A 16,646-nucleotide genomic window follows, 5' to 3' on the forward strand; every position below is an offset into this window, starting at 1 on the left:
TTAGTGAATGATCTCTCCCTGACCTTATCTCAACTCATGAAGCTTCTTTTTTTTTCTTTATTTTTTTTTTCCCTCCTCTGTCTAGTTGTGATGGGGAATTACAGAGAGGCTTTGCTGGGTACTGGGCATCCAGTCAGGGTCACCAGAGAGTTGAGATGGGTGTTCATGGGCGCTGTTAGATAAGTGTTTGAGCACTGAAGCACTAAAATCACTAGTCTGGAGAATAGGAGATGTAGGGGCAACCTCATTGCCCTCTAATCTTCCTGAGGAGGGGAAGTGGGGAGGGAGATGCTGATCTCTTCTTTGTGGTATCCAGTGGTGGGACATATGAAAATGGTTCAAAGCTCTGAAAGGGGAGGTTTAAACTTGACATTAGGAAATGTTTCCTTACAGAGAGGCTGGTCAAACACTGGAACAGGTTTCCCAGAGAGGTATTTTATGTACCACACCTGTCAGTGTTTAAGGAGCATTTGGACAGTGCACTTAAAAATATGCTTTAGCTTTTAGACAGTCCTGAAGTGATCAAGCAGTTGGACTAGATGATTGTTCTAAACCACTTCCAGTTAGAACTATTCTATTCAATTCTGTTCTGTTGTGTCCTAAAGGGTCATGGTCACAGCAACAGCATTATTTACTCTTTCTTTGCAGTCCCCGTGTTTATCTCTGCAGCCTATACTGTGTATATTTGGAGAATGGCTTTTCATGAGGTAAGTGACAGGACAGTTAGAGCCTGCCCAGCACCTGGCAGGATTTATTGTGAACTGAGTGTTTAGCTGCTCCAGACTGTCAATATATCCACAGAATCTCAGGGCACTCGTAGGCTCTATGTATTTTGGTTTTTTCTGTTTATAGAACAAAGAACAGAAATCCTGCAGATTTGGAATTTAGCTGCCTAATGTTGCACCTATATCCTTGCATTCTTTTCCTGATTTAACCAAGCTGCCTTGCTGAAAACTGTAAAATCTCTGGCAGAGTGATTTTACTTTAGCAGTGTATTCTGGCTAAGTCTGCACTCATATTTCTGATTAGCACATGCATCATCTCTTGCTGCCTCCATGAGCAGGAATTACATCTTCCTTTCTGTGTCATTCCATGACAGTGGAAAAAAGCCATCCCTGATGCATGGCAGGCAATGCTTTGCTGAAACACACCCAGATCCTTCACCCCATGTAAACATAACCCACCGGTCTGCAGCTTCAGTTCTCTTTACATTCCGTTTCCACAAATGCATTTTTGGATACTGGTTCAGATCTTTAGGATTCCTGGGAAAAGAGAAGATAAACCCACTGGGAAGTGACATTGTGCTGGACAGTGAGCAGTGTATTTTGTACCCAGATGTTCAGCTGATCCTTCTGGATCCTGCTGTGCTTGCATGACTGAGTGTGGCTGTATGAACGCCCTTCAGGGCTGATGATGCCAGCATGAGAAATGCCCATTAAGCAGATCCTTGCTTAAAATCTCTGTTTGATTACTTGTTTGATTAATGCTAAATAACAGACACCCCTAAACAAACAAACAAACCTCAAATAAAATTAAAAATTCAGCAAGCAAAACATCAACACTATCACTCTGACAAGATATGGTGCTTATGGGACTTATGCCAGTGGACCGTGGACAGGATGCTGATGCACTTGCCAAAAGAAGTCCAAGTTACAAACAAAAGGCATAAGCCTCTAACTTAGATAAAAACTAGTTTGTTTTTTTTTTCTTGCCTTATGCACCCATATGTGATGGGTTAAGCACCATTTTCAGAAGGACAAGGAGATGGGGAGTTGCAGCAGACTAGAAGGGACTGCAAATCCTGAGCTTAAGATAAAACCAACTGAGACTAAACTGCAACACATGGATAAAAAGAACATGGTATTATTAATGCTTATCACTCTTTAGGTCCATACACTTCAATGACAGTTTCAATAGGATGAACTGATAAAGGATTTCCTGGTAGTTTGACACAGTGTGTGGTGGTTCCAGTAAGCCTCTGGCTGAACAAAGAGCACCGGGGAACTTCTGAAGCCTGAATGGATGACTGACAGTGCTGAGCCTGAGAGGGATACACTTTATCCAGGCTTTTGTCATTTTTTTTCAACTAACTGCACCAATGCTTAAGCTGCCATCTAAATGATTGCCTTGTTAGTCAGAGCATGAAGCAAAGTCCTAATTGTTTGCAAAGTTTGTGATGTTTTCTTCTGAGGTCTCAGGATGCCCAGAAACCAGTTTTCAGAACTATTGGAATTTGAGCAAAGACAGCTCTGCTATTTGGGCTGGATTCAATATATCTGAGATCTGTAGATGCTCTATCCCATTTCCCGTGCCCACCACTCACCAAAAGTGTGATGGGGTTCAGAAGCCAAAAAATAAAGCACATACCAGCTACAAATCATGCAAATATGATTTTCCTTCTTGCACTGAATCAAGCAGAAATCTGTGGCACTTGAAGTCCAGAATGTGATGCAGCAGATCAGGCCTTTCTCTGGCCTGATCTATATATCCACATATATCCATTTTCTCTGGCAGTCCCCCCAGAGCTCATGTCTTCCTTTCCCTGCAGCTGGAATCTCCCCACAGAAATCAACATCACAGCACTAAGAAGTGCTTATCCAGTAATGATTTTGGAGACAAAAAGACAACTTGACATGAAAAATTTCGAACTGCCTCAGGGGAGCTGAAGGAGGATAGGAATGTTCCCTCCATGGGAGGCTTGGACATCCTGGCAGAAGTCAGAGAAAGAAAGGGAGGATAATTAAAATAGTTTCTCTGCAGATTCACTGAATCATGACAATTCATAACTAGAGACACCATAGGAGGGACAAGAAGATTTACTGGATCAAGGAGCTTCTTATAAAGGAGGAACAAATTAAGAATATTTAGCATGAAAATTAACACTGGAAGCTAAGCTTAATACTGACCCAGATAAAGATAGAAAGCTACTCCCTGACTAAAATAAAATAATTATCAGAGGAAGACTCCTTATTTCTAGCCATCTAGATTTAGTTAAGGAGTAATGATATTTGGAGAGCAAGCAGGAGGGGCAGAACCAGGGCTGAATCAGACACAAATGCATTAAACAGGGAGAGAAATGTAGGTCATACAGTATTACCAGAGACAGACAGAAAAATGGCATAGACAGACCAACAGAAGCCCTTTAAGGTGCAGCAAGCACCACATGTGGGACTGATGTACTGGCTTGGACTCAAAGTGATGCAGTCAGACAACTTTCAGACTGTGTTTGCCAGCTCAACAGCAGCAAAAAAAGGATTCATGAGCTGACAAAACACTTTCATGGAGATGTGCCCTTTTCTTCTTCTGCAGGGAGTGTGGTGGAGCCTGGCTCTCACCAGAGCTCTTGGGTCTCAACTCAGTCTCAACTCAGCAGTGCAATCACAAGTGCTGCAGTGAGGAATACAGAATGCAAGAAACCAACCCTGAGACAATTGCTGATTTCCCCCAGTATAGCCTCTCACACTGCCACAGCTGTATGACTGCAAAACTTGCCAAAACAGAGCGTTCCCACAGCCCTGGAGTGCTGAGCACACAGGGGAGCCTGGCAAGTGTCTTTGGGAGGTTATTAGGACCTTCTACATTCCCTTGCTGCCATGACCAGTGCTGCGTCCTTACAGATCCCTTGGCACCTTGTCTTTGTACTGCAGGTATGGATGTTATCATGGCACTACACTGAAATAAGCCCATATGTGCTTATTGAATGGTGATTCTCATCAGCAGTCTGTACTGCCTTTTTGGACAAATTTTCTCAGAAAAAATACTTCTGCTCAAGAATCATGGCAAATACATCCTTTGAAGCTGACAGAAGATAATCAACTCCAATAAGGGGTGAATTTGAAAACAGCACAGATAGAATCAACTTATTCTTTAATGCTTTAAGCAAATTTCATTAATTACAATCAATTCTGTCTCTAATATCTAGAACTTTGAGCAAGCTAAATGCTGTCTTGACTGTGTCTTCAAAGGTATTGGATGAGCTGCCTGACAGTCATGTCCACTATTTGTTTTCACATGCCTAAGACTTCCAGTCCCACCTGTTAGGACACTATCTGTCCAAAAAAATTTCAAGTAATCACTACTTCATACCAGTGGTCAATGGATCAAATGTCTGAAGCCTTTGAGCACCTAAGCTTTGCTTGGTGTGCAAATTCTCAGTACATTCCTCCTGGTTTTTCTATCATAAATTGATCAAGCAGCTTCAGCTGCCTCAGATGTCAGTCATGTGGAGGTCACTGTGAGCTGAAGCACCTCCCACCACTCTTTAAGAAAACAAGGTAAATGCTCAGTTTTCTCAGCATCTTCTGGGCTCTCCACTACCACCAGCTAAGGTACCTATTTTAAAACTAGCTTAAGTAAAAACTACATGGTTCTGCAGTGATGAAATGCCCTCTGTCCTTTCCTATTAAAAAATGCATGACCTCCTTTCTTCATTGCACAGAGCTTTAGCACATACTAGATGTTTTTTCCACTCCAATAACACCCATAGGGTTGAAGATATTTATATGTACATATACATGTTTCCAGCAGCTCTGAATTTTCTTGTAGTCTTTCCTCTTTAAGGAAGTCTCTGGTAATTCAGCTGTGAAATTGAAGAAACAGGGGACACTGTAGTGAGCTCTACTCTCTTATTCCCCTTGTGAAGAAATCTTAATAATGTTCCATTTATGGCTGTCTATATTAAAGAGGAAATGCAAAATGCTACGACTTCAGATAAAGAGACAAGCTTCTGTAGCTGGAGGCTGGAACAGTTAATTTTCTGTCTTGAATTAATCCAGGCAAATACCTGCAGCATGTCAGTGAAATGCTCTAACTCTTCTTAGTAAATAGCAGGAACCTGATAGTGCTGCCTCTACTTGTGGTGGCTCTGCTTTCCTTGATTTTGGTACTAAAGCATTGTGGAGTACCCTAACAGATACTCCCAGATTCATCCCACCGAGTTCTAAGGCATCAAAATTAGGAACCTACTCACCTTAGATACTCTGTATGACAGTCAAGGTGAAAAGCCGAGAAACCCTACAGAGTAGTTCACTCCTCCAAAAAACCTGCACAAAGGCTGGAACTATCCTACCCTGTCTGGGTTTCTAATGGAAATGAGTTACAGATGACATGGAAAGAACTACATGAGGACACGCTAGAGAGCAAAGCAGGAAAAGAGGCGAGTTTATCTACAAAACTCAATTTTATATATTTCTTATGGTGCAGGTGGATTGGAGGATGGAATTCCACCTCTCAAACTACATTGGTCAAGCCAACTATCAATCAACTTTCTCCTCCCACCTAAAAATATGTAAACAAGGAAGGACAGTTAGCAAAACATGGCCATTATTTATAGTACAAAGTGTGATAAAGTAAAAATTCTGACTCCAATATGAAGAACAATACAGAAAGCTTAGAAAAGTCTTCAAAACCAGGGAGACAGAAATGCCTCATTAGCTATACACCTAAAAGGAAAAAGAAAAAAGTCTGACCATTTCCATTTATTTGAATTATGAATATTGGCTGGCCATCATTTGCTGGGCTTCACTGATGTGATCACAGTTTGATTGATCTTGGTGCTCAGAGGTACATGGTATATTCATAGTTTGGAAAATACAGATCCCTTTCTAGCTAAAACAACATGGGTTAGCAAAGAGAAAACTAGGGAGTGTTATAGCAAAAACTGGAGGGGTTTATATTAGCTGTTAATCTGCTCCTGGGCTGTCCAAATAAAGGCACTTTTATGCAAAGGCTGTAATAAGTGCAGGTTAAATAGGACTGGTGGGACAACTTCTACTGGGCTCCTGCTGTTTCACTCAGCCTATATTCCTCCCATTTTTTTTTACTTGCAGCTAAGTACTTGCAAACACTAAGTGACCCAAGTTCTAGCTTAAAGCAATGGAGAGAAACACCCACTCAGCTATGGGTTTTCTGATCTTTCGTGACTACTTCTTTTCAGAAAGGAGATAAATATCTCTTTGTGGAGATAAACATCTTCTCCCTTGGACTTTGGACTACAGACATAACTTTGAGGTAAAAGAGGAGGTTTTATCACTCAGGGAGTGTTTCTTCTAACCTAAGGGTGAGATGTAGCTCATAGCTGAAGACACTGAAGTTTTGATGTCACTATACAGCCATGCCTCCCACAGCTCCTCTGTGTAGAGGAGTACCTGGCTGTACCTGGCTGTACCTGCCAGCTCTTTGCAAGCTTTCAACACACATATGCAGCTGCTATAGCTGCTATTGAATGCACAAATTTAAGCAACTTACCTTGTACTCATTTTGACTGGGGTAGAGCTAATTTTCTTCACAGTGCCCAGCATGGGGCTGTGTTTTGGATGTGTGTTGAAAACGGTGTTGATAATATAGAGATGTTTTTGTTCTTGCTGAGCAGGGCTTACACAGAGTCAAGGCCTTTTCTGCTTTTGATATTGCCATGCTGGTCAGGGGGCTGAGGGTGCATGGGAGGTTGGGAGGAGACACAGCTGGGACAGGTGCCCCAAACTGACTGAAGGGATTTTCCAGATTCTGTATCACAGGTTGCATACAAAGCAGAGGGAAGAAGGAAGAAATGAGGGAAGTTTGAAGTTATGGTATTTGTCTTCACAAATCACCTGGAGATGGCTGCACATCTGCCTGCCCATAGAAAGTGGTGAATTAATTCCTTATTTTGCTCTCTTTTTGTGGACAGCTTTTCCTTCCTGTATTAAGCTGTCTTTATCTCAACCCATATGTCTTGGGTTGTAATGCAAGATGTAACCAAAAGTATGTATTCTATTGTCATCTGTTGAAACCGGTTGGGGAGGTGTTTCCTTTATCTCTTATATGACCCATTCTTCATAACTCCAGGGGTGAGGAGAGGGCGGGTGTCTTCTGTAAATGGGGCAAGTGTTAAAATCAATTGGGGCAGTGTTCTTTATCTCGTCCACGACCCATCCTCCCTTCAGGGGATATCTGCTGTTAATAAGCCACTGAGTCTCACCACATGACTGATAAAATTACATCATCCATTGAGAGATGTTCCACCCAGCAGGAGGAGCCAAGCATTCCTGCCTGGTTAAACCTGAGAGTCAGAACACCAGAAGCAGCCTGTTTCCATTGGATTTCCAGAGGAGGACCAGACCCATCTCATCACCACTGGACCTTCAGAGAAAACGACACCCTTCTACAGGATCATCTCTGCTCCAACAGAACCACATCTATCACTCCAGGAGGACTTAATTGGACTGCTACCAGCACCCTGACAAACAGGGTATCAGGTTGTATCTCTGACTGTCAGTTTCTCTTTTTTTGTTTGTTTGCCTTTTTTTTTTCTGTACTATTACATTTTTATTTTTAATATTCCTAGTAAAGAACTGCTATTCCTATTCCCATATCTTTGCCTGAAAGCCCCTTAATTTCAAAAGTATAATAATTTGGAGGAAGGATGTTTACATTCCCCATTCCAAGGGAACCCCTGGCTTTCCCTGGCAGACACCTGTCTTCCTAAACCAAGACACCATGAGTCTTCTCTCTTTTCCCTTTCTAATTCTCTCCCCAATGCTGCTGGTGGGCAAGGTAGAGAGGGGTTTTGTGGTGCTGAGTTGTATGGGCTTAGACCATAACAACTTTTAATAACCCAAGCACCAAATGCAATTTATATTGCTTCAAAATAAGCATCTGAGATGATTGAGGTGAGTTGCTCATCTGAACTGCCTACTATTTCCCACAGACTCTAAAGTATAACTCACTCAGATACTTAAGTCTTTAATACCAAAATAAGTGAGGTAAATCCCACTTTCTGGTCTTGAGCCTGTGTTATTCCATCTATAAAACACTGCTTTTATTGCTCACTTGTATAACTTCTCTGCAAAAAAAGAATAAATTTTTTCCCTGCTTTTATACATCTGAATTACCAGCTACCCTTACTGTGCCTCATTGCCACCATTCCTGATTGAACTTACCTAATGCAGACAGAACTTGAGTTTGTCAGTCATGTGGTACTTTCACTTGCATTGAGAGGGAAATGTACTTTAAAAATTTGTTCAATATCAGTAAGTCACTAAGGAGACACCAAGCAAAGTGATGACACTATTGAACTTACACAAAAAACACTGAAGGTTAGAAAGAGGATGCTTGTTCAACTAGGTCACTAGTTAAGGCAATAATGTACAATGAAATTGTAAAACTATCTTGCTCATGTGGAGGCTACAGCAGTTTGGGGCAGGTCTCATTCCCTTACACTCTGTACAGCAATGCATCTTGAAACTAATGAAGTGCTATGTCTTTATGAGACTTGTCATGGACAATAAGGCTAATTGCAAAAGGGAGTATTAATGTAATGACTTTACCTTCATGTCAATAAACTATGAAGGAGAATAGGGAAACTTAATGGGATTGTTTTGTTCAGCAAACTTTCTTACTTTTCTACCTTAATATCTAATAAAGTTCTGAGTGTTTCTGCTTAATACACTGGATTTAGAAGATTTTTTATATATTAAAAATCTTTGCATTTTTTTTCCATCAAAACTTGAAGGAAGTTCTCCCTGATAATCAGTACTTTAATTCTTTGATCAAATGAGCATAAAGACCAAATACAATTGGTCCAGTGAAATACAATACCATTGCTGGAGTTAAAATATATAGTTTATTCATATAAGCCTACCAAATTGGCAAACAAAATGTTCTGGTCTGTGATACATAAGAGATGCAACTGAACTGTTGTACATGGAACTGGTTATGAATTATTAATGGAGGTTTCAGCTCCTAATCCCTTATTTCTCTCTGGGGAAAATACAAGGAAATTCTTCTGAAGTCCTACACTCTAAAGTCTACCCAGCTGGCACTGATATTCACCAGCTGATATTTACCAGCAGTAAACCAGTTTTATACCAGCTGACGTTATTATAGCCTTTATCAAGAGAGCAGGTTTTTGTTCATAACTACTCTAATGAACACAAATGTCCATTGCTATTTCTGTCAGTTACTTAAAGAAATGAGAACTTAGTAACTTTGGCTATTATTGCAGAAACGTGACACCAGCCCTACTTACTCAGCCTCTTGGGAGAGAATTAGATAATAAAGCAGCATCCTCACCAAAAACCCTAAAAATAAAATCTGAAAATAAGGCTATTATTTCATTAATATGGAAACTGCAGGTAAAGTACTCAGGAGAAACAAAACATAAAACTATCAGTAAAATTTTAGCTGCTCAAACAGTATGAGCTGTAACAAAGGGTGACTGTGGTTTGATGGACAAATTTATAGGTTTTCTAAGGTTCGCTGCTGCCAAGACATGGCAAAAATGGAAGAATAAAACAAATAAAACAAAAATTTTAAAAGGCAGTTATGATTATTAAAATAATGAAAAAAATTATCTGTACAAAGCAGTGTCATTTTTGGCTATTTGCATTTCAATAGATGACAAATAATAGATGTGATGGATAGTAAAGAGAGGAAAGTGGATGTGTCATACAGTTTTAAGGCAAGTTTTATATTGAGAAGAGAAAGTGGTTTATTAGTCAAGTAATTAATCTGTGCAAGTCATTGTCACAAGGTAAAATGGAGCTAAGACTTACAGAAGGATTTGAAAAAGCTCAGATATTTCTGTGAATAATAAAACTTTCATCTTTTCAGCAGAGACACTGGATAATATACAAAACCTCTCATATCACCGATGCTGTCCATGCTAGGCACATCAGATTAGATTAGATCTTAGAACTTTTTATGGAAGTTCCATTGGACCTGTATTCCATCTAACTCATTGCAGTCTGACCTTGGTACAGCAGAAGGTCGTGGAGCAGATCATCATATGGGACAACCAGCATGGACTTATGAAAGGCAGGGGCTGCTTGACCAACCTGATCTCCTCCAATGACAGGGTGACCCACTGGAGGATGAGGGAAACAGTGGATGCTTTTTGCCTAGGTCTTAGTAAAGCCTTACATTTCATTTCCCACAGCATTCTCCTGGAGAAACTTGTGGATGGGTGCACTGTTTGCTGGGTAAAAAAACAGTTTGGGACCAGGCCTGTTTAATATCTTCATCAATGATCTGGATAAAGGGATCGAGTGTTCCCTGTGTGAGTTTGTGTAATAAAAGTTAGGTGGGACTTTTGATCTGCTGGAGGGTAAGGAGATGGATCTGGAAAGGCTGACTTAAAGGACAGAGGGCAGTGTTATGAGGTGCAATGAGGCAAACAAACACAACCAACCTCATGCAGAGCTACAGGCTGGGGACACACTGGCTGGAAAACTTTGTGGTAGAAAAGACCCTGTGGGTGTTCATTGACAGTGACTGAACATAAGACAGCAATGTGCTCAGTTTACCTCAAATTGGGTCAAGAAGGTTTAGCTGGATACTAACATTTCTTCCCTGCAAGGGTTGTCGAGCACTGGAACAGGCTGCCCAGAGCAGTGGTGGAGTCACCATCCCTGGAGGGAATTAAAAAACATGCACTTGTGGCACTTGGGGATGTAGTTTAATGGTGATCTTAGCAGTGCTGGGTTAATGGTTTGACTCTATGATCTTATTCACCATTGTTACTATGCTTTAACCTGAGTTAATATACTCTTGCCATGCTGTTTTATCATGGGGATCATTCTGACAGCATCTAGCCTATTCTTTTTTAATTCATTGTATTTTAAGTTGCCAAGAGTTTTCAGCTTTTCTATAAGTCAGTGTTCAGCTGTAGCTAAAGACATAAATATCTATAAACTTCTGAACAACATTGTATTAGGATTTACAAGATGTGACATACAACATGTGTCTTCTTTCCCCTCTATAGCATTTTCATTCCCTGATATTTCTTCCTCCTATATATTGATTGTCTCAAAAATGAATTATGGAAACTGAATTTGAATTATTTGCCTGTGGTCCTGAAGCTCTGTGTTAGAGAAACACGTGTCTCCAGTGTTATAGTGAGAGGTGTCCCGGAAACCCTGACAACTCTTGGGTGAGAATAACCCGAGGCTGTTCTCCTTCTGCTTCTCAAAGGACATCCAGCCTCAAAACACTCAGGACCCTCTGTGCCATTGCTTCCTACCTTGGGAAGGAGTGGTTGAGTGATTTCCCTGCTCTTTCAGGGGTTAAAAAAGATACCTCTGCTCTACAAAAAAATCAGGCCAGGTTTGGTGGGGTTTTTTTTCCTTCTTGGTCTACACAGATGAAGGTCATAGGTGTGAAACTGTTTTCTCTGTCTGCTATTCTTTTGCCCATATTTCCTATATCTGTTCAATATTTAATGGAGTGTTTCAAGTCTAGAAAGATATAAAATCACAGTTTCAAACTGCACATGACAAATTTGGATTGAAATAACTGAAGCTTTCTCAAGTCTATAAGCAAACTGGGTGCTACAATGGAAAATTTTGAATAAGTTTAATAAAAGCTGATGCCTGCAGCCCTGCCTAGAATAAGCACATTGAGAAGTTGCATTGAAAAAACCAGCATGTTAATAACCATGAAATTCTCTTTAGCCCTTAAAAGAACAAATCTCCATCTCTTAGTATGAAACCCACTGTTGGAAAAATTCCCATAACTTTCTCCTTAGGAGGGTGACATGTAGAAAGATATGGATGGAAGGAACAATAATGAGGGGACTACAGAATGAGGGTCTGAACACAGATCTGCAGGGGAACACTAGGAAACTGTGAGGTTATTCAAGTTTTCAAAGGTCAATTAGCAGTTGATGGAGAGATAAATTTAAACAGGCATAAATCTATTCCTTGGGATTATAAAAGAAGATTATACATACGTAATTCTTCAAATTATAAAGGAATAGATAGTGAATAATAATTCTTTCTAACTTCATTAACACAGAACTGGTTTCTCTTCTTGATCTTCTGGTGTTTTTATCTACTACAGTTAACAGTAGTTATATAATTGTTGTTATTCTTTTTGACTAGAAGGGACTCTTATAATAAGTGTGTAGAAAACTGCTTTCATTCTTTTACTAAGCTTTTAAATTTTTCTGGTTTTCTTTCACTGTTAACTGTAAATTTTTCCTTGTCACTATCAATTATTACTTCAAGCAATATTTTGAGGGTTTTTTTAACCAACCTTTTGAAGCAACAAGGTTAAAAACCAATGTTGGCACAGCAATGCAACCATGTCATGCTCACTGCTTTACAGAGAACTACCAAGGACCAATCATGAAGTCAACTCACATGTATTCAATACATAAGATTTTTCCTTTATGTGAGCCCTGCACATTTTGTGATAGGAAATTAAAAGGCTTCCATTAAATTCTTCTTCAGAGATAAGTACAAACATACACGATACATTGTTTATGTATCTCCCAAACTGATTTCTTGCAGTTTAGACACCATTGTGCAAACAAATTTGGCTTTGTTTCTTTGAAACGTGTCTGCTCCTGGGTTTGTTAGAAAACAGAACTATCAACATTCAAGATCATGTAGCATTGAGTTTCTGAGGATTCAAAAAAAAAAAAAAAAAAAGAAAGGAAAGAATGGTTCTAATAGATGTGGCATCTTTCTCTTGTAATGACAATTTTATCCTTCTCAAACAGAAACTCCCATCTAATTTTAATTTTTCAGTTGAAAGGTCCACTAGCTTGTTGTGTGACTGTTGCAACAAATCTCAACAATTTTCAGTTCTTCCTTTGCTGCATTATTCTTTGCACAGGTAATTTTTCTCCTCTTTTATTTCATCGTTTTCACCTTGTCAAAAAACATCTGTGGTATCACAAATTTGAGCTGGAGCAACATTTCACTTCTGAAAGTTTGGTTGTTGGTTCAGTGAATTCCTGCCTGCCCAAGAAAACTGGACCCAGATTTCCAGCTCAGGTCTTCCCCAGCTCTGAATGGAGAGAAGGATTGTGTTATGAGGCTTACTCCTGCTTATACTGATTTTTTTAAAAATTTGTGGGGTTTCTCCTACAACGAGTCATTGTGTTTCATAGTCAATTGTAAACAATAAAAATATCTTTTTCTATCAACCTGCAACCCAACTATTTTGTCACTTTGCTGTATTAGGAGACCCGACTTGCCTAAGAACAGTATCTGTATCCCAGTCATGAAGTATCAGCATTTTTGCCAATTCTCACTCCCAGTTCAATAACATCACATGGATTCCTGCCTTCCACTTCTTCAGGTACTCCCAATCAATGCCACCTGCAAAATTGCAAAGATCATAATAGCTCATTAATGACAATACTGAATAGCAACAGACTCAAAACTTGTCCTAAGGGACAACATTAAATTCATCCTACAGTTTTAACACTGCATCATTACACATAATTTTCAAAGCATGTTTCCCTATGCTATGCACAAAATTACTTTCTTACATTTTTTCTTCCTCTATTTTTATGAACTACTATGAAAGACTATCATATAGTATGCTCTTGAAGCTGAGATATGTAATGTAGGACATTTTTCATACATCCTCTCACTCTAAAGATGAAATTAGGTTTAATTTGGTATTATTTTTACATATTCAGTTTATGGCTGTAATTTTGTTGATGACTTTCAGGTGAAAGTGATTATTTGTTTAATTTTTCCTCCCAAGAACTGATTTCCACAAACTTCGAACTTAACAGGTTGTAAAACTCCTTGCAAAGATTTGCAAGTAGTGCCATGATTACTCACAGCTCCCTCATTACTCTGTTTCCCTTTATAATCATTGTTTATCTGTACTTCACCATTACCACACCTTCTTCTTTTCCTGTATGGAGAGCAGAATGCACAAAGGGAGAACAAAGAACATGTCCCTCAGGCACACTCACAACCCCTCAGCGGCCTCAGAGACACACAGCAAACCCTTTCAGTGATCCACCCCCCCCTCCATGGCACACAGGGCATCTTCCCCACCTCAGTTACACGCAGGGTACCCGTAAGGCTCTCAGGGACCCTCATGGTCCCTCAGTGACACTCGGGGCACCTGCCTTCCCCTCAAATGTCCCTCTTCTACCCTCAGCAGGATCCAAGGCACCCACCATTCCTTCAGCCAACTTCGTGCCCTCTCAGCAGCACACAGGGCATTTGCCACCCCTTCAGTGAACCTCATGTGCCCTCAGAGGAACGCAAGAAGAATCTACCTCTCCTCAGCGACACACAGGGAATCAGCCATTCCTTCAGTGACCTGTTTTGGCCTCAGCATCACTTGGGGCACACACCTCTCCCTCAGTCTTCATTCTGGTCCCTACAGATTACCTCAGATTTTCCTTCCAAAATGCTTAATTATACAGAGATTACCTCAGATTTTCCCCTCACAAACTGAAGCACTGTGCAGTCCTGTGATGGTACAGGCTCATCAATTTTTTCCATAAATTCCCTCTTCTTGATTTTTCAATTGTCCACAACCGTTTCTCCCCAGGGTGACATTTCTTATAATTCTTTCATTCCCACCCCACAGGTTTCAAATCCCTGTTTAACATATCCATTTCAGACATGCATCACAGTTTCACTTTTCTTCCTACCTTCTGTCTTCCCCATTATCCTGTCCTATTTTTTCCCCTTAGCATTCAAGTAACTTTCTTCCAGCTTGCTCTGTCCTTTCCTATGAACATCCCCAATCACACCCAAAGTTTTACTTTCCCCCTTATGGAAAGAAAGCACTTAACCCTTCTGGATGCTTTCTGGACAAACTCAGTTGGGAACAGGAAAGTAGCAGGGGCACTTTCACCCTCAGTCTGGGTGCCCATAGCACTCACAGGTGACCCCAGAACCATAACTATAGTGTTCTGCCATTCCCAGGAGTGGAGATCTCAGTCAACATCTTCAAGACATTTAATGACTAAATAGGCATCCATTTACTAATATGTAATTTTATATTTTTTAAGGCTGTAAATGTAAACAGTTTTTTGTACAGATTTGGTACATGAAGAGAAAGAGTGTCCATCTGAAACAAAGGCTACTACCCTCTTCTTCCTGATAATTCTTAGCCCTCACTCCAGACCCTAGGAAAGTTAAAGACAGGTTTATCACAGTGCTTTGAAGGCTTTTTTGTACCTCGAGAGCAGTATTTAACAGCCTCACCTCTAGGATGGCTCTCGGCCAGAGAAACTGCCAGAGAACTGAGCCCCCTGGAGACAAAGGCACACGACAAACCCTCACAGAGCTCAGAGCTGGGAGGGGAGAATCTGATCTATTGACGTGTTCCCAAAATAGCACCTGGTGGGAGGTGACTGACTGGCTAATACCTGTGGTGTTTCCATTACCGATTGAGATGAAGTCTGTTGCCAGGAATCCTGGGGTGGTTTCCTTGGCAACCAGAAGAAATGCACAACCGAGATGCACATGACTTTTCAGGTGCATTTTTAACTCCTCTGAAACAATGAGCTGCCCTACCAGAACTCAGATATACAAACCAGAGGTGTACAGCCAAATGGTGAACAGCATTTATGTTCAAGGGCAAATTTGAGCTGAGCCTGAAATCTGCCATGAAACAAAACCTCAAGAGAACAACAAGCCTGGAAATATTTCTCTTATTCAATATGGCAGAGCTCTTGCAAGTATCTACTCTGTTGTTTTATAACCTTTAGATGAGAAATTTCAAGAGATGGAAGGTATTACCACAAGATAGATAAATATATCTAACACTGGAATAATTTGAATGTCCCTGTTAAATCCAAAGCCTTAAAATTTCAAAGTTGATTGCAGACAATGCACTGTTCATCAGAAGCACTAGAGGCATTTAGTGAAATCAGAACATATTTTGAAATTATTTTAGCAAAGCAGTGTAAATTTTAAGCCAAAGCATACATCATTGATGGGACTAACAGTATTTTGTTACTCACTGTTTGTATGTAGACATGGCCACAAATTTTCTATGGAGAGCAAATTGACTGAAAAATTCATATTTTTGTGAGTTCAAGTTGTACCAAGAAACAGTTTAAGCCCAATTATGGCCAATATTTTTCAATGAAGGATTTCATTATAAAATATTGAAATGTATTATATAAGAATTTTGAAAGGAAGTGTTGTTTTATGTTTAATAGATTTGGCATTTTGTTTCACAAATTACCTACTCTTTAAGGAAAATAAAATAAAATAAAATAAAATAAAATAAAATAAAATAAAATAAAATAAAATAAAATAAAATAAAATAAAATAAAATAAAATAAAATAAAATAAAATAAAATAAAATAAAATAAAATAAAATAAAATAAAATAAAATAAAGAACCCCAAGAAATATCATGTACAATGACAAGTAGTGTTAAGATCAAAAATATATTAGAGATTCTTTTGGCTTTTATTTTTAGCCCTTTTAGATGAAGAACCAAAATATTAATATTCCAGTTGAACACAGGGGTTTGTTTTTTAGTTTAGTAAATAGTCAGAAACATCCATTTCCCTGCTTTGTGCTTGGGAGGAGTAAGCACATGTGAGGAAAGTAAGGAGAAATTGAAGGGGATGGGGTGGATCAAATAAGCAAAGTAGGAGTAAAGAAGGGGCTTATCAAAGGTGACAAGCCAGATGACAAATGTAAATGTTTTTGGACTCTATCTGCTGACATCAGGAGGCTGAATCCATTCACTCTCCTGTTAGTGCTGATGGATGACAATCACTGGAGAAGCACTGAGGTCCAGAACTAATTTTTTTTGAGTTAAGAATCCAGAGTATAGTATCCCAGATAAAATGTTGGCTGGCAGATCATAAGAAATTTCAGAAAACCTCCCTAAATTTTACTTGTGGCTGGGAAAGTGAGCTGCTGGAAGAGGAAGGTAATAAAG

The sequence above is a fragment of the Prinia subflava genome, chromosome 4, assembly GCF_021018805.1.
Source record: "Prinia subflava isolate CZ2003 ecotype Zambia chromosome 4, Cam_Psub_1.2, whole genome shotgun sequence".
Lineage (NCBI taxonomy): Eukaryota > Metazoa > Chordata > Aves > Passeriformes > Cisticolidae > Prinia > Prinia subflava.